Consider the following 19,935-nt stretch of genomic DNA (forward strand, 5'->3'; position numbering starts at 1 on the left):
CCCAAACATGACCCCTCCTCCCACCTCCCTCCCCACAACAACTCTCTGGGTCATCCCCATGCACCAGCCCCAAGCATGCTGCACCCTATGTCAGACATGGACTGGCGATTCAATTCTTACATGATAGTATACATGTTAGAATTCCCATTCTCCCAAATCATCCCACCCTCTCCCTCTCCCTCTGAGTCCAAAAGTCCGTTATACACATCTGTGTCTTTTTTGCTGTCTTGCATACAGGGTCGTCATTGCCATCTTCCTAAATTCCATATATATGTGTTAGTATACTGTATTGGTGTTTTTCTTTCTGGCTTACTTCACTCTGTATAACTTTTTTAAAGACAAACTATCTGGAAGATACTTCCCAAGGCATTTAGAAAGTTCAGGACTCAGCTTTGCGTAACTGCTTCTCATTTCATGACTTCTTTTTCTCCCAGTGGGCTAAGAATGGCAGCCTCCTGACTAGATAAAGCACCCATGTCACTGAAGATTTCTGGACTTGTTAACTACTCACCATCTGTTTGGTGTTACTGGACTTAAGTTGGAAAAGGAGAAGGAAAATGACAAATCTGTCTTCCAATTTACTTTGTTATTTGTTCCATTCCTTTAAGAGTTCAACTCCAATCTGTTTTACAATGTAAAGGTCATGTTACAAAGTAAAACACTGAATCAAACAAAGTTTCTAACATTAAATAACATTTGGGGTGATAATAACTGTTAAAAAATACTTCAATACTGATTTCGGAACATAGCGTTTTAGAGCCTGAGAGGACTGCGGAGACTGTGTACAGTGAGTTTTCCGGTGAATTGTGAGATCCTGGGGCTGTTCTCCAGAGTCACTGGGTCCTGCAGGGCTCTTGGGGGCCACACCAGGGAGGGCAAGGGAGGATTCTGAGCAGAGGGGCCCCGGGTGCCTTCCCATAGCTTCCACAACCTGTTTAGAACCTATTAGAACCACAACCTATTAGAACAGGTAAATTTTGACGTTTACTGGTTAGTGCTGTGAGTGACTACATTTACAACACCATCATAATATAGATCACTGAACAAATCTACGAATAGACCTTTAAGAAGAAAACAGATAATCATTTGCTAATATTGCCTAGACTAATGGGCTCCAAACTTTTCTGATCACATGTTTTGGGGTCACCAAGACCCTCATTTCTGACAATAACTGCAAGTTCATGTGGTCCCAAAGACCACTCTCACTAAATAATTCACTAGAATGACTTATAGCTCTCATCGAAAGGTGTTATAGTCACAGTTATGATTTGTTACAGTGAAAGGATACAGATTAAAATCAGCCAAGGGAAGAGGCTTATAGGGCAGAATCCAGAAGGGGTCCATGCAGAGTTTCCAGTTGTCCTCTCCCAGTAGGGTCATAAATAGCGCTAACTTTTGGGACCGGTGTGTGACATTACACGTGGAGTAATACCAATTAAGGAAGCTCACCTGAGGTGTGGTGTCCAGGGCTTTTACTGGGGCCTGGTCATGCCTTTACTGTTCAGATTCTTTGAAGGTCAAGCTGATGCTGTGCGTGCATGTGCTCAGTCCCTCAGTTGTGTCCAATTCTTGGCTACCCCATGGACTGTAGCCCACCCGGCTCCTGTGTCCATGGGATTTCCCAGGCAAGAACACTGGAGTGGTGGTAAAGAATCTGCCTGCCAATGCAGGAGACGCGGGTTGGATCCCTGGGTGGGGAAGATCTCCTGAAGAAGGAAATGGCAACCCATTCCAATATTCTTGCCTGGGAAATCCCATGGACACAGGAGCCTGGTGGGCTACAGGTCATGGGATTGCAGAGTTGGGCACAACTGAGCGACTAAGCACGCATGCATGTAGGCCGATGCTACTTGGCAGAAAGCCCTACTGTAACTCACATCATTAAACTATCTAGTGTAGCCTGAGATCACCAGGTAATAAAAACACTCTTATCAGACAGGACATTGCAAGGGCTCAGAGATGTCTCCTGGGAGCTGAGGGAAAAGGACAGGCCTCTCTTTAGAAGAGGATAATTCTTAACTTTATAAATTTAGAAATTATACACAAGCACTACAGGTAAATACATCATGAACATTATGAAATACATAAAAGCAGAATTATTAAAAGGATGCACACAGAGCTAAATACTAGATTTGGAATAAGGAAGCCTAAGAGCATCCCACTCTGCCTGTCTTTGTGCCTTAGTTATTCTGTCAGTAAAAATGGGATCAACACTGTCCAGTGAACAACAGAGTCCACTATCTGTCAACTGTTGTTATTAATCAACAGGTCTCTAAAAAAGAAAATAAGAGTATGAGAATGTCAGGGATGGATCTTTTCTTAGAATGGTTGTATTTGAAAAATTTAGTAAGGGTGGAGGAAAAAACACATGTGAAAAACCAACAACAAAGAAAAATACTTTGCTCTAAGGAAGTTTTTAAAGTTGTGTTAATACATATAATAACGTATTAAATGGAGCTGAAGTAGTTAGGCTAACATCTGTTACTGAAAGGGAGCTAAATGATTTACCAGAAAGTTTTAAAGAAATTAAACAAGAGAAAAATCCAAAATGGCTCAGTGTACTCACATGTTAAAATTTTATGTTGAAAATAAGATTAAGTACAATGACATAGGAAAGACTTCTGGAAGAAAAATGACTTTATTAACAATTAACTATATGGATTTCTCTGGGCCTCAATTTCTTTGTCTATAAAATCATGAGACTGGAAGAGAGAATCTATAAAATTCCCTCCAGCTAGAAAATATTCCATAGCTAATACAGGGACTTGTTCCTCAATAAAGGGGAATACACACACACACAACCATACACACAAACACACAGACACACACATATATATACACACACACAAATATATATACACACATAGGTATATATATTCTTAAACATATGTTTTACATACATTTGCTTAATATATAAGAAGAAAAATGTGCTCTTCTGTAATTTTGTTTTTCTTACATGAAAACAAATAACATCATTAATAAAAGAGTTGACATAAGATTTGTCAATAAGTGAAGAAACAATTGGAAAAACTAAGATTTGAAAAAAAATACTCATTATCCCTGAATCTGGCTAATATTATGAGTGCTTATAGGATAGTGATGTCCTCAGAGAAATGAGAACAATTAAGAACAAAGTAAATTTGAAATGATGTTTGTTTCCTTTGTAAAATAAATAAAACCTTAGATGTAAGACTATAAAAGCACAGTTTACAAGTGGCTAACGAAATAAGCAAGACTTCTGGAAATTCATGAAAAGATTTCAAAGGAAGTAGACTGCATGCAAAACACAGCTTATGAAATCAGTGGCAATGCTAAATTGACTCAGTTTTAAAGATGTAATCCTGGAACCAGAGGAGTGAGTGTTGAAACATATTGTTTTAGCCCACAAACATTATTGCAAAAGGAACTGACCATTTTCTAGAACCTCACAATACTGTAGTTATTCCTGGAAACGAAAGGTCTTAGAAATACAAGTAGTGCTAAAGAAATATAAAAAGAGATATGAAACTCTGGAGCATACGAAGAAAGCGGGAAACAACCAGATTCACAAAGCCTGGAAAAACAATAAGCAAATGAGAAAGGAAGGAGAATCTAGAATTGTCAGTGTATCGGTAGCAATTAACAAAAAAAACAGACAATAGAAAATTAAATTGAGCTTAGGGAAACACAGTTAGATACTAATTGGTAAAACAGATTGCCGTAAGGTTTGCTGTAACTAAAAATACTTGAATTAGCTAATTCTCTTTGGCAAGTATTGTTATAGGAATTCAAATTTCCAAGAATAAAAAGTAAACATAAACTAAAGGTAGTCTCAAAGAGTTGGATTAAGTCTCAAAACATTGTTTAGCCAATTATCACAAGATACCATTCCCAAACGGAACTGATTCTTCAGCAAGGCTGTTCAGAGAGTTCTGAAGACAGAGATTCTATAGTCTTCTGTGGTAACAAGTTAATATTAGATGACCTTTATTGTCTAACATTATCTTTATGTCTCAACAGACATACTTTTCTCATAGGTTAAGACAGATTCTTAGGCAGTCTTTCCTGGATTCTTAAGTGGAGGAGTCTGAATATCATTTAACCTACTCTTGACAACTCACTTTTCCCAAAGCACAACTCATAAATATACAGCTCAAAAATGAAAGGTCACAAAGTGAATTCTCCCATCACCCAGGCCATGAAATAAGAACCCTGCCAGCAGCACCCAAGACCCCTCCTTGTTCTCCTTGCCAACAACCATCCCTCCTGCCTCCTCAAAGATAACGATCGACCTGATTTCTAATGCTTTGGTTTACACGTGCCTGTTTTATAAATTTATAAAAGTGATTAAACTGTATGTTCTTTCTTTGTTAGTAAGTGTGTGCATGCCCAGTTATGTTCGACTCTTTTGTGAACCCATGGACTATAGCCCACAAGGCTCCTCTGTCCATGGAATTTCCCAGGCAAGAATACTGCGGTGGGTTGCCATTTCATTTTCCAGGGAATCTTGCCGACTCAGGGATGTCTCCTGAATTTGAGGTGGATTCTTTACCACTGAGCCACCTGGGAATCCCTTTCTTAGTAGCATTCTTAATTTGAGATATACTTCACACAATATAAAATCCCCCGCTTTAAAGTGTATATATGTCAGTGGGTTTGGTTTGTTTTTTAACTATATTCTCTATGTTGTGCTACAGTCATTACTATCTAGTTCCAGAACATTTCCACCACCGTCCCTCCCTTCTACCCTCCTGTACCTATTAGTAGCCTTTTGTTCACTGTTAGGCTTGTGAGATCCATATGCTATGTTTAGTAGCCAGTATTTTTTTTTTCATAGAGCCTAAGGAGTAAAACACAGGTTTTTCTAATTATTTCTGTTTCCAGGCACAAGACTAGTGGTTTCAACCCTGACTGCGCACTAGTATCAATCTCAAGAGTTAAAAATCACTGATGTGTAGGCCCCATCCAAAATACATAAATGACAATTTGATGGTGTAGAAGGGGGTAGGGCTGGAGCCTTAGTGGTTTTAAATGTTTTCTAGATGATTCTGTTGGATAGCCAGGGTTAAAAACTACTGCAAACAACCAATCAGAAGACTTAACCTGACCAGAAGTGGGCTCTAGTTAACAAGACAGCTTCTCTTGGGCCCTGGGGCATACTTGAATCTTGAGAGGGTGGGCCAGGGAATCTGCATTTTGACAAGGGGTCCATGTGCTTCTTGTCAAGAAGACAGCTTTAAAAATGCTGCGGGAAACCAATAATTATTTCTAAGAAAATAAATGACTTCATCAACAGAGGTTTCCATTGCCTTTGAAAAAGAAAATACAAACACAAGTTTAAAACATTTTAATACACTAAAAAGAAATTATTTTAATGTATAATTTAGCATGATGAGGAGAAAACTGTATTCCATCTGCCTTGTTTCTTTTGTTTTGCTACTAGTCTGAAATGGAAACCTGTTGGGAAGTAGCCTTTTCCACCTCCTACTCTGAGGTTAACACCGGAAAACAGGTTTACTTTTTTTAGACATCACACCAGTCTCAATGTTGTCAACAGACTGTGCAGTTCCCAGTTGCTTTTCATTCATAGTGGACAATGTACAAAGAATCTTCTTCACATCACCAGATAAACACATCAGAAAATTTTAATAATGCAACTGCCAAGAAAAATGGCAAACAAAATGGGAAAGGAGAAAAAAATTAAGAAGAGAAATCTTCCAACAATTTGAAATAGATTTCCTTACATATTGTAATATAATAGTAACAACTTCACATACAGATTAAGTAAGAACATATTGTTAGAAGCTAGAGTCAGTACTCCTGTTGGAGAGGGCTTATTTTTACCAGGGACAAGGAAAATGTTCCACATAGTACTTTTCACATCCTCAGCTCTTAAAAATGTATCATTCTCTTTATTGAAGGGTATCTTCCGTTACTAAAGTGTTTTCTTATTCTACTGCCGGATTATAGACATGACCTTGTAACTGTTCACCTTACCAGCTGGACACTAACAGTAAACTAGATTCTATTATTTAATGCATTAGTCAAGTACATGAGATGGTATTTAATTGTCTGAATGTACTAAGACATTCTTAAATAAAAATTTAATATTAGTATAGTTTGGACATACAGAAAAATTGTGAAAAAACTCAGAGAATTCCCATAAACCCTAGTTTAAAGTTTTCCTTTATTATTAACATCTTATTTTAGTGTGGTACACTTATTACAATTAATGAGTCAGTACTGATACATAATTATTCATTAGAGTCCATTACTCTGATTTCCTGAGTTTTCACGCAATGTCCTCTTTCTGTTCCAGTATTCCAGCCAGGACAACACATTACTTTCAGACATCATGTCTCCTTACGTCCCTCTGTGCCTATTTCTCAGACTTTCCTTGTTTTGACATCACCTTGACAGTTCTGAGCAGTGCTGGTCATTTTTTAGAATGTCACACACTAACAAATTTTCAAAGATACCTAATTTATTCCTATATTCAATTAATGCACTAGAAAAATTTGACTCACAGCAATATTAAAAGGAAAAAATCTTTGGGAGGTCATTTACACTATTAGAATCAATTCAAATAAAACTTGAATAATTGGTCTTAGCATATATAGAGATATAATACAAGACAGAATAAAATCATGACTCATAAAATGATTGTCATTTCTGAAAACTGGACCTTAACTTTACAAATTAATAAGCATTGAAATTATTTACATTCTTCTGATTCCAAACATTGTTACTATTTTCACATAGCCATAGAGTTAATATTACCTTAGTTCTGATTTTTAATTTGTCACCATTTATAACCTTGTTTATGGTTTAAAGCAAAATGCATAGTTGATATTTTTAAAAGCAGTATAGTACTCATTCCATCATATTAATATAAATACTCTCCCACTGTGGAATATTTTGCTTGTTTTCACTTTGTATAATACTACTATTAACATATTTGAACCAGAACAATTTGGAATTGAACCAATCTGTGTTTTTTCCAGCAAGGTAGATAAGTGCATGCTTTCCCACACGTTCAAAAACACAGAGTTTTATCTTTCATATATTTTCTACTCGAGTGTACAGTGCTGCTTTAAAGTATACACTGCATTATAGAAGCAAGCTGTGCGTTTTCCAAGTCTTCTGTAAATTGCTTCTCCTTTTTAAAGTGGAATTAAATGCCAACCCTATAGATATTAGATGAAGAAAATTTTACTTACTAATATCTCTCTTAGGAGAACTGTCCTTTGGGGACATTGGGTGTTTGCAGCCAAGGGTGAATGTAAGAAAAACTCATCCTGAAACTAGGGATGATTCTATTGATTAAGGAAGATGAGAGGGTGAGAGAGAAAAATCAGGAAAGGAGGGTGTAATGAAGGAAACTGTGAAAGGTCAGCACTCCACACTCTGAAACCTGCTCTCTCTGTAACTTCCTCAGATCTTTGATAAAGTACTTTAAAAAACCCATAAGTGCGTACAATGAATGGATAGATTAGATGTAGACACTAAGACTGGAGAAGTCAAGGGCAGTGAGAAGAAAGGAAAAATTGAAGCAAAAGAATTGTGTGTGTGTGTGTGTTTTGGGGGGCACAATAAAATTCTCAGAAGGCCTTTTTGCTATCAGAGTTACTAGATTTAAGCTATGGTGATCCCAACTGCTGCCCAGATTATACATATTCATACATTTAAAATAGTAAGCTTTTAATGGCCTGTCACATTTAGTTCTTCCTGTCACTTGAAAATGTTTTTATTCTTGCAGTAAAGTAAAATGTGGGCTTCCCTGGTGGCTCAGATGGTAAAGAATCTGTATGCAATGCACGAGACCTGGGTTTGATCCCTGGGTTGGGAAGATCCCTTGGAGGAGGGCTTGGCAACCCACACCAGTATTCTTGCCTAGAGCATCCCCATGGACAGAGGAGCCTGGCAGGCTACAGTCCACGGGGCTAAAAACAGTTGGACATGATTGAGTGACTAAGCACAGCAGAACAAACAAGAATATATATTGTGTTAATACCTTCTTCTCCTTTTTAATATCCATGAATTTAACTCTCATCCACAAAAGTGATACATATTCTATTCTTGCTTCTATGTTTTATGCTCTGGTTTCTTGCTGCCTTATATTTTATATTTTACTTGTGAACCCATTATTACTAACTTGGCTGAAGTGACAACAGATCTATGTTAATTCTCTTTCCCATCATTGAAAAAATTCATCTCACGCTATTGTATTACTCTTCCTTTGCAATATGGTCATAATAGTGGTTTGAATCTATAATTGGCCAGTTTTTGAACACTTAATGTTCTATACATCATGTACTATAGTTTTTTGTAATCAATTTTAAAGGTGGTCCTTATCACTATCATCTTTAAAGAAGCAATTTGGGGCATTTTGGCCCCCTTTCAAGTGAGTTTCACTATCATTCAAAATCTGTCAAGGATTTAAATGTGTAACATGAATCATAAAATTTAGAGTTGGAAAGTATAATAGGGATGACCTCATTCAACTCTGTAATTTAAAAATGTGATAACAGAGGCCAAGAGAACTTGAATTACCTTCCCTAGGCCCAGCCAGTTAACAGCAGAGCCATGCTAACCTGGGTCTGTGCTGACCTTCTCAAAATATACAGTAATTAAAAAGGAACTGCTTCTTACTTTTACTGTCCTTTTACTTTAAATTATGTTTATGCTAAGCCACACTAAAATAATCTCAACTTTCTTTTTTATGATATAAATTTATTTATTTTAATTGGAGGCTATTTACTTCGCGATATTGTATTGGTTTTGCCATACATCAACATGAATCTGCCACGGGTGTTATGGACTTTAAACAGGCAGTTCAAATATTTAAAAGAACATAAGAATGAAAGTTTGCCACCTACAGGTCAAAAGAAAGAAGAAATGTTTTAAGGGTTTTCAGAGTAAATCTCTGATGACCCTTATGAAGCAAAAATGTTTTAAAATACTTCTTTGAGAGAGTAGCTCTCAGTATAGCATAGGACTACTTCTATAATGGGGATTCTGCCTAATCACTGTTCATGTGACAAGGGTTTTACTATATTCTTTTCTCAGTAGTATATGGTGCTACAGTAGCAGAAAAGAATGGTGGAACACCGAACAGTACAAATCCATAATTAGATCAGCATGAAAATGTTTCACAGCAACTGAGAACATGGTGTTTCTTTTTCTATTGGTATTTTCCTTCTCATGGCCAAGAAGTAACTGAGTGGACAATGAAAATCCATAATGATGTTGGGACAATTAGATAACCATTTAGAAAATTTTATATTAAGAATCTTACATCATCTACTAAAACACATTTCAGATGGGTTAAATATGTAAATGTAAATGTTGAATAAGAACTTAAAATTACTAGACGTCTATATAGGTGACCATTACACACTCCTGGGCCTGGAAGTACCTTTCTAAACATAACATCAAAGGAAGAAATTTAAAATATAGACATTTTACAAACAAAAAATATAAAGAAAAACCAGTTCTTCCTTCCTCACTAATAATCAAAGAATGGTTAGTCAAAATGAGACTGCATTTTCATTCAAATTAGTGAAGCAAAATCTAAAAAATAATATCCAGTGTTGACAATGGCTGTGGAAATGACACTTTCATTTACAGAGCCTTTACGAAGAACAATTTGGCAGAAATATACAAGAAAAGCTAAAATATCCACTTATCTGTTGATGCAATATCCATCTCTAAGAATCATTCAAATGATATAATCATTAAGAGGAAAGATTCAGCTATAAATACATTTTTATTGTCTTGTTTATAACAGCAGCCAAACTGTAACTGACCTAAATGTCTGATAGGATACGGGTTAAATAAATATATTAAAGTAGGTTATTGAGTTGGAATAATATGCTTCCACTGAAACTATTTTACTGTACTCTCTTTAATGATATTTGGGATATTTTTTAATCTATTATTTGACAGAAGTAGGTTATATGGCAGTGTGTTTCATATGATCCCATTTAGAGATTGTTGAAAAACACTATCTACATCCAAACACACAGAATAAGTGAAAGTCGCTCAGTCATGCCTGACTCTTTGTGACCCCATGGATTATGCAGTCCATGGAATTCTGCAGGCTGGAATACTGGAGTAGGTAGACCTTCCCTTTTCCAGGATCGTCCCAAGCCAGGTATCGAACCCAGGTCTCCTGCATTGCAGACAGATTCTTTACCAACTGAGCTATAAGAGACCTGGGAAAACCAAGCCAGATACTAATAATGGTTGTCTTGGTGTGTGCAGGGAAAAAGACACTAAGTTTCCTCTGAAAACTTCCTAGAAGAATAATGCAAAGAATAATGAAGATATTAAGATAAATCTCAGGAAGGGTGAACAGGGGAAGAGGAAAAGACAACTGATAGTTAGAGAGATACAAAGAATGGGGCTTGGCTATGAGGAGACAGAAGTGTTTAGGAAGAATGAAGGTACCAGAATATGCAACAGAATTGGTGAAGGATAAAGTCAGATGCAAAGTAAGAACTTGTACAACATGAGCATGATTGAGGAGCTTGGAAATGAGGCCACAAGCAGCACACGCAAATTCACATGCCTGTGAATTCTAATACATTTCTTTGCTTTGCACAATGTGGATTCTGTTATCCCAGGAATCAATCTAAGAGAATTAATAAATTCTCCAGTCTAAAGGAGACCTATGCTGTCTTAAAACTCCATTAAAAACACATTACTAAGTGGTCACAGATGAAAACTCATTTAAAAGTAACAAAGAAACTATAGATTTTTAAAAACTGGCTCATTGAAAAGTATTTCAAAATCTGGGCTTCCCAGGTGGCACAGTGGTAAAGAATCTGTCTGTCAGTGCAGGAGATGCAGGAGACATGGGTTTGATCCCTGTGTCAGGAATATCCCCTGGGGGAGGAAATGGCAACCACTCCAGTATTCTTGCCTGGACAATTCCATGAACTGAGGAGCCTGGAGGGGTGTACAGTCCATGGGGTCACAAAGAGTTGGACATGACTGAGTACACACACACACACACTGTAATAAATATATTTTTAAGTCTCAATGTTTTTACCTACAGAAGAAGTTAGAGCTAGCCAAAATTCATCTGATTCTCACCCTTTCAGTTCAGTTCAGTTCAGCTCAGTTGCTCAGTCGTGTCCGACTCTTTGCGACCCCATGAGTTGCAGCACGCCAGGCCTCCCCTCCATCACCAACTCCCAGAGTTCACTCAAACTCACGTCCATCGAGTCGGTGATGCCATCCAGCCATCTCATCCTCGGTCGTCCCCTTCTCCTCCTGCCCCCAATCCCTCCCAGCATCACAGTCTTTTCCAATGAGTCAACTCTTCGCATGAGGTGGCCAAAGTACTGGAGTTTCAGCTTTAGCATCATTCCTTCCAAAGTACACCCAGGACTGATCTCCTTCAGAATGGATTGCTTGGATCTCCTTGCAGTCCAAGGGACTCTCAAGAGTCTTCTCCAACACCACAGTTCAAAAGCATCAATTCTTCAGTGCTCAGCTTTCTTCACAGTCCAACTCTCACATCCATACATGACCACTGGAAAAACCACAGCCTTGACTAGATGGACCTTTGTTGGCAAAGTAATGTCTCTGCTTTTGAATATGCTATCTAGGTTGGTCATAACTTTCCTTCCAAGGAGTAAGCATCTTTTAATTTCATGGCTGCAATCACCATCTGCAGTGATTTTGGAGCCCCCCAAAATAAAGTCTGACACTGTTTCCACTGTTTCCCCATCTATTTCCCATGAAGTGATGGGACCAGATGCCATGGTCTTAGTTTTCTGAATGTAAGCCAACTTCTTCACTCTCCTCCTTCATCAAGAGGCTTTTTAGTTCCTATTCACTTTCTGCCATAAGGGTGGCGTCATCTCAAATCTGAGGTTATTTCACCCTTTAGCTCCTAGATCACTTTCTACTGTATCAAAACAGATTCACATTCTGCCACATGTTCTTTGTATACCGTTCAGCTCCTACAGAAAAAGGTCTTCAAACTTTTCTGATTATATGACCCAATATCTGCACATTTACTTGTTTATAAATAATATACATCCTATTAAACTAAAATGATATATAAATTATATAACAAAAAATATGACAGAAAACAAAGTTAAACAGAAGTAGAAAATCTAATATATTCCTCTTGCACTCCAGTGGACCTTCCTGTCTCTGTTTGCCCCTCTTCAGAGACCACTGGCTGCCATTAGGGTCTCTCTAGTCCTACAGCCAGCCTATACCTCTAAATAGCTGTGTACTTTGGGCAGGACACAGCCTCTGAGCCTCAGGTTATCTGTAAAGTGAAGATAACAGTAGAACCTGCCTCACAGAACAGCTGTGGAGATTAAGCAAGCCAGTGCCTGTAAAGTGCTCTCCATCAGGCTTGGCATGAAGAAGTCTAATGGTAGCTATGATCTGCGATCACCACTCTGCCAGGGGCAATCCTTCTTTGGATGATTGCTGAGTTAAAGTTAATTATATCTGCTACTTTAGGAATTGCAGCTGTTTCACATAAAGTGATGCATGAAGCTCTGCATCTGTCCTTGTTTTTCTCTGTCACTGCGCCTTCCCCACGTTGCCCTCCCCAGCCTGGAGCTAAGTGCACGACTTTTGTATTTTTACTAAGTTGCAACTGTCTGTTCCCCCTGAAGGTGGGCACGCAGTTTTCTCTGGAAAGATTAGCAATTACTTTGTATTAAAAATACCTCTTCACATTCTCTTTAACCTCTTCATATTCTATTTAAGTTATGGTTGCTGTTGTTGTTGAGTCACCAAGTAGTGTCCGACTCCTTTGTGACCCTATGGACTGAAGCCCACCAGGCCCCTGTGTCCATGGAATTTTCCAGGCAAGAATACTGAAGTGGGTTGCTGTTTCCTTCTCCAGGGGATCTTTCAGACCCAGGGATTGAACCCATGTCTCCTGCACTGGCAGGCATATTTCTTTACCACTGAAGACACTAGAGTAGCCTCATTTAAGTTCTAGTAGTGCTGATCAAGCCTAGCTGTGCATAACAATCATATGAGAAGCCTTAAAAATCCAGATGGCTAGGACCCAACTATAGTTTTTGATTTGTCTAAAGCTCCCCAGGTGATTTTAGGGTGCAGCCAGGTATTGAGAACCAATGAACAAGGGGAAAAACCACTCCTTTATGTCAGCATTCTCAAGCCTGACTGTACATTCCAGTCTACTGGGGGATAGAGACAAATGCATAGCTGATTGTAGTAGAGTGTGGTACTTGGCATTTCTCTGAATAGCTGCTGAGAAAACATAGGAGGGGGTAGCTAAACTTGACTGGGGAGGAGAAGTAGAGTCAAGAAAGATGCTAGGAATGTTGAGTTTCTGCTTTTCCCTTGGAACCCAAAACAATCAGGGTTTTACTAGATTGACATTCTAGTAGCTGGCATAGCAGAGACTCATGTACTTTTTTTTTTTTAATTAAAGGTCAATAAAATTAAAAGCTGATCCTTTGAAAAGGTAGACAAAACTGGTAAACTTTTAGTGAGACTCATCAAGAAAAGGGAGAGGGGCCAAATCAATAAAATTAGAACTGAAAAAGGATAAGTTACAATGGACACCACAGGAATACAAAGAATCATATAGTAAAGGCAAGTATATTCCCATAAAATGGACAACCTAGAAGAAAACTGACAAATTCTTCAGTTCAGTTCAGTCGCTCAGTCGTGTCTGACTCTTTACGACCCCATGAATCACAGCACGCCAGGCCTCCCTGTCCATCACCAACTCCCAGAGTGCACTCAAACTCATGTCCATTGAGTCGGTGAGGCCATCCAGCCATCTCATCCTCTGTCGTCCCCTTCTCCTCCTGACCCCAGTCCCTCTCAGCACCAGAGTCTTTTCCAATGAGTCAACTCTTCATATGACGTGGCCAAAGTATTGGAGTTTCAGCTTTAGCATCAGTCCTTCCAATGAACACCCAGGACTGAACTCCTTCAGAATGGACTGGTTGGATCTCCTTGCAGTCCAAGGGACTCTCAAGAGTCTTCTCCAACACCACAGTTCAAAAGCATCAATTCTTCAAAAGGTACAATCTCCTAAGACTAAACCAGGAAGAAACAGAAAATATGAACAGACTAATTACAAGTACTGAAACTGAATCTATGATGTATGAACTCCCCCAACACAAAGGTCCAGGATCAGATGGCTTCACAGGCAAATTTTGCCAAACATTTAGAGAAGAGTTAACACCTACCTTTTCGAAACTATTCCAAGAAAAAAAAAATGCAGAGTAAGGAACACTTACAAACTCATTCTATGAAGCCACCATCACCCTAATATAAAAACTAGACAAAGATACCACAAAAAAGAAAATTACAGGCCAGTATCACTGATGAACATAGATGTAAAAATCCTCAACCAAATACTAGCAAATCAAATCCAACAATACATTAAAAGGATCATACCACATGATCAAGTGGGATTTATCCCAGGGATGCAAGAATTTTCATTATTTGCAAACAAATCAGTGTGATACATATCAATAAACTGAAGAACAGAAAACCATGTGACTATTTCAATACACGCAGAAAAAGTTTTTCACAAAATTCAATACCCATTTATGATAAAAATTCTCCAGAAAGTGGGCAGAAAGGGAATATACCTCAACATAAAAAACATACATGACAAATCCACAGCTAACATCATACTCAACAGTAAAAAGCTGAATTTCCTCTAAGATCAGGAACAAGCTACAGCAATCAGAGAAGGGAAAAAAAAATTAAGAAGGGACCCAAATTGGAAATAAGAAATAAAACTGTCACTGTTTGCAGATGACATGATACTGAAAATACTGAAGATGCTACTAGAAAACTACTGGAGCTCATCAGTGAATCTGGTAAAGTTGCAGGATATAAAATTAACACACAGAAATCTGTTGCATTCCTATATACTAACAATGAAAGGTCAGAAAGGGATATTAATGAAACAATCTCATTTACCATCATATAAAAAAAATAAAATATTTAGAAATAAACCTACCTAAGGAGACAAAAGACCCAGTACTCTGAAAACTATAAGACTCTGATGAAAGAAATCAAAGAAGACACAAACAGATGGAAAGATATACCATGTTCTTGGATTGGAAGAATCAATATTTTCAAAATGATTATACTACCCAAAGCAATCTATAAACTCAATGTAATCCCTATCAAATTATTAATGGCATCTTTCACAGAGCTAAAACAAATAGTCTTAAGATTTTTATGGAGACACAAAAGACCTGAATAGTCAAAGCAATCTTTTTGTTTTCCTATTTGACTGCACTATGCCACACGTGGGATCATAGATCCAATCAAACAACCCAACCAGTAAATGGGCAGAAGATCTAAATAGACATTTCTCCAAAAAAGACATGCTGATGACCAATAAGCACATGAAAAAGATGCTCAACATCGCTAATTATTAGAGAAATGAAAATCAAAACTACAATGAGGTACCATCAGAGTGGCCATCAGTAAAAAGTCTACAAATAACAAATGCTGGACAGGGTGTGGAGAAAAGGGACCCCTCTGACACTGTTGGTGGGAATGTAAGTTGGTACAGACACAATGGAAAAGAGTATGGAGGTTCCTAAAAATAGAAGTACCCATATGATCAAGCAATCCCACTCCCAGGCGTATATCCAGACAAAACTACAATTCAAAAAGATACATGCATGTTCATAGAGGCATGATTCACAATAAACAAGACATGGAAACCACCTAAATGTCCATCAATGGATGAATTAATAAAGAAGATATGATATACACATACAATGGAATAGTACTCAGCCATAATAAAGAATGCAATAATGCCATTTGCAGCTATGTGAAGGCACCTGGAGATTACCATACAAGTGAAGTAAGTCAGACAGAGGAAGACAAATATCATATGTTATCACTTACTGTAGAATCTGTAAAAAATGATAAAAATGAACTTATTTATAAAACAGAATAAGATTCACAGATATAGAAAACAAATTTATGGTTACCAAAGGGGAAAGGTGGGAGCAGGGGTAACAAATACACACTACTCTATATAAAATAGATAAACAACAAGGACCTACTGTATGGCACAGGGAATGATCCTCAATATTTTGTAATAACCTGTATGGGAAAGGAGTCTGAAAAGGAATATATATGAATCACTTTGCTGTTTACCTGAAACTAACAACACTGTAAATCAACTATATTTCAATTAAAAATATTAAAAAAAAAAATAAGAAGAAAGCCAAAGAAACAACAACAACAAAAAACCCCAAAGGGCCACAGGGTGATGCCCCTAGAGGGCAAGTCTAAAATATGACTGAGTAATAAAAAGCAGTGTCTAATTCATTATCTTATCTAATTCATTATCTAGTGCAGATGGCTGCGACCGGCACCCTAAGTGCGGCAGAAAGGAGCTACCACATGTCCGAGGTCAGGGGCAGCGGTGGAGAGTGCCAGGCTGCGACGGTGCAGGAACAGCCAAGAGGAGCTACCCCGCGTCCGAGGTCGGGGTGGCTGAGAGGAGCCACCCCACGTCCGAGGCCAGGGGCTGCAGCCGGGAGGAGCAACACCACGTCCAAGGAGCGGTGGCCGTGTGGGCGCAGGAGGGCCTAGAGGAGCTATCCCACGTTAAAGGTCAGGAAGGGCAGTGGTGAGGAAATACCCTTCGTCCAAGGTAAGCAGCAGCGGCTGAGCTTTGCTGGAGCAGCCGTGAAGAGATACCCCCCACATCCAAGGTAAGAGAAACCCAAGGAAGATGGTAGGTGTTGGAAGAGGGCATCAGAGGGCAGACACACTGAAACCATACTCACAGAAAACTAGTCAATCTAATCACACTAGGACCACAGCCTTGTCTAACTCAATGAAACTAAGCAATGTCCGCAGGGCAACCCAAGACAGGAGGGTCATGGTGGAGAGGTCTGACAGAATGTGGTCCACTGGAGAAGGAAATGGCAAACCACTTCAGTATTCTTGCCTTGAGAACGCCATGAACAGTATGAAACGGCAAAATGATAGGATACTGAAAGAGGAACTCCCCAGGTCATTAGGTGCCCAATATGCTACTGGAGACCAGTGGGGAAATAACTCCAGAGAGAATGAAGGGATGGAGCCAAAGCAAAAACATACCCAGCTATGGATGTGACTGGTGATAGAAGCAAGGTCAGATGCTGTAAAGAGCAATATTGCATAGGAACCTGGAATGTCAGGTCCATGAATCAAGGCAAATTGGAAGTGGTCAAACAAGAGATGGCAAGGGTGAACGTCGACATTCCAGGAATCAGCTAACTAAAATGACCTGGAATGGGTGAATTTAAATCAGATGACCATTATATCTACTACCGCGGGCAGGAATCCCTCAGAAGAAACGGAGTAGCCATCATGGTCAACAAAAGAGTCCGAAGTGCAGTACCTGGATGCAGTCTCAAAAACGACAGAATGATCTCTGTTCGTCTCCAAGGCAAACCATTCAATATCACAGTAATCCAAGTCTATGCCCCAACCAGTAACACTGAAGAAGCTGAAGTTGAACGGTTCTATGAAGACCTACAAGACCTTTTAGAACTAACACCCAAAAAAGATGTCCTTTTCATTATAGGGGACTGAAATGCAAAAGTAGGTAGTCAAGAAACACCTGGAGTAACAGGCAAATTTGGCCTTGGAATGCGGAATGAAGCAGGGCAAAGATAATAGAGTTTTGCCAAGAAAATGCACTGGTCATAGCAAACACCCTCTTCCAACAACACAAGAGAAGACTCTACACATGGACATCACCAGATGGTCAACACCAAAATCATATTGATTATATTCTTTGCAGCCAAAGATGGAGAAGCTCTATACAGTCAACAAAAACAAGACCAGGACCTGACTGTGGCTCAGATCATGAACTCCTTATTACCAAATTCAGACTCAAATTGAAGAAAGTAGGGAAAACCACTAGACCATTCAGGTATGACCTAAATCAAATCCCTTATGATTATACAGTGGAAGTGAGAAACAGATTTAAGGGCCTAGATAGATACAGTGCCTGATGAACTATGGAATGAGGTTCGTGACATTGTACAGGAGGCAGGGATCAAGACCATCCCCATGGAAAAGAAATGCAAAAAAGTAAAATGGCTGTCTGGGGAGGCCTTACAAATAGCTGTGAAAAGAAGAGAGGTGGAAAAGAAAGGAGAAAAGGAAAGATATAAGCATCTGAATGCAGAGTTCCAAAGAATAGCAAGAAGAGATAAGAAAGCCTTCTTCAGCGATCAATGCAAAGAAATAAAGGAAAAGAACAGAATGGGAAAGACTAGAGATCTCTTCAGAAAATTAGAGATACCAAGGGAACATTTCATGCAAAGACGAGCTCAATAAAGGACAGAAATGGTCTGGACCTAACAGAAGCAGAAGATATTAAGAAGAGGTGGCAAGAATACACAGAAGAACTGTACAAAAAAGATCTTCACGACCCAGATAATCATGATGGTGTGATCACTCATCTAGAGCCAGAAATCCTGGAATGTGAAGTCAAGTGGGCCTTAGAAAGCATCACTATGAACAAAGCTAGTGGAGGTGATGGAATTCCAGTGGAGCTATTTGAAATCCTGAAAGATGATGCTGTGAAAGTGCTGCACTCAATACTCCAGCAAGTTTGGAAAACCCAGCAGTGGCCACAGGGCTGGAAAAGGTCAGTTTTCATTCCAATCCCAAAGAAAGGCAATGCCAAAGAATGCTCAAACTACTGCACAATTGCACTCATCTCAGATGCTAGTAAAGTAATGCTCAAAATTCTCCAAGCCAGGCTTCATCTATACGTGAACCATGAACTTCCTGATGTTCAAGCTGGTTTTAGAAAAGGCAGAGGAACCAGAGATCAAATTGCCAACATCCAATGGATCATCAAAAAAGCAAGAGAGTTCCAGAAAACATCTATTTCTGCTTTATTGACTATACCAAAGCCTTTGACTGTGTGGATCACAATAAATTGTGGAAAATTCTGAAAGAGATGGGAATACAGACCACCTGACCTGCCTCTTGAGAAATCTGTATGCAGGTCAGGAAGCAACAGTGAAAACTGGACAGGGAACAACAGACTTGTTCCAAATAGGAAAAGGAGTATGTCAAGGCTGTATATTGCCACCCTGCTTATTTAACTTATATGCAGAGTACACCATGAGGAACACTGGACTGGAAGAAACACAAACTGGAATCAAGATTGCTGGGAGAAATATCAATAACCTCAGATATGCAGATGACACCACCGTTATGGTCAAAAGTGAAGAGGAACTAAAAGCCTCTTGATGAAAGTGAAAGAGGAGAGTGAAAAAGTTGGCTTAAAGCTCAACCTTCAGAAAACGAAGATCATGGCATCTGATCCCATCATTTCATGGGAAATAGATGGGGAAACAGTGTCAGACTTTATTTTTGGGGACTCCAAAATCACTGCAGATGGTGACTGCAGCCATGAAATTAAAAGACGCTTACTCCTCTGAAGAAAAGTTATGACCAACCTAGATAGCATATTCAAAAGCAGAGACATTACTTTGCCAATAAAGGTCTGTCTAGTCAAGGCTATGTTTTTTCTTGCGGTCATGGATGGATGTGAGAGTTGGACTGTGAAGAAAGCTGAGCGCCGAAGAATTGATGCTTTTGAACTGTGGTGTTGGTGAAGACTCTTGAGAGTTCCTTGGACTGCAAGGAGATCCAACCATTCCATTCTGAAGGAGTTCAGTCCTGGGATTTCTTTGGAAGGAATGATGCTGAAGCTGAAACTCCAGTACTTCGGCCACCTCATGCGAAGAGTTGACTCATTGGAAAAGACTCTGATGCTGGGAGGGATTGGGGGCAGGAAGAGAAGGGGACGACCGAGGATGAGATGGCTGGATGGCATCACGGACTCGATGGACATGAGTCTGAGTGAATCCGGGTGTTGGTGATGGACAGGGAGGCCTGGCGTGCTGCTATTCATGGGGTCACAAAGAGTCAGACACA

The sequence above is a fragment of the Ovis aries genome, chromosome 17 (assembly GCF_016772045.2).
Source record: "Ovis aries strain OAR_USU_Benz2616 breed Rambouillet chromosome 17, ARS-UI_Ramb_v3.0, whole genome shotgun sequence".
Taxonomy (NCBI): domain Eukaryota; kingdom Metazoa; phylum Chordata; class Mammalia; order Artiodactyla; family Bovidae; genus Ovis; species Ovis aries.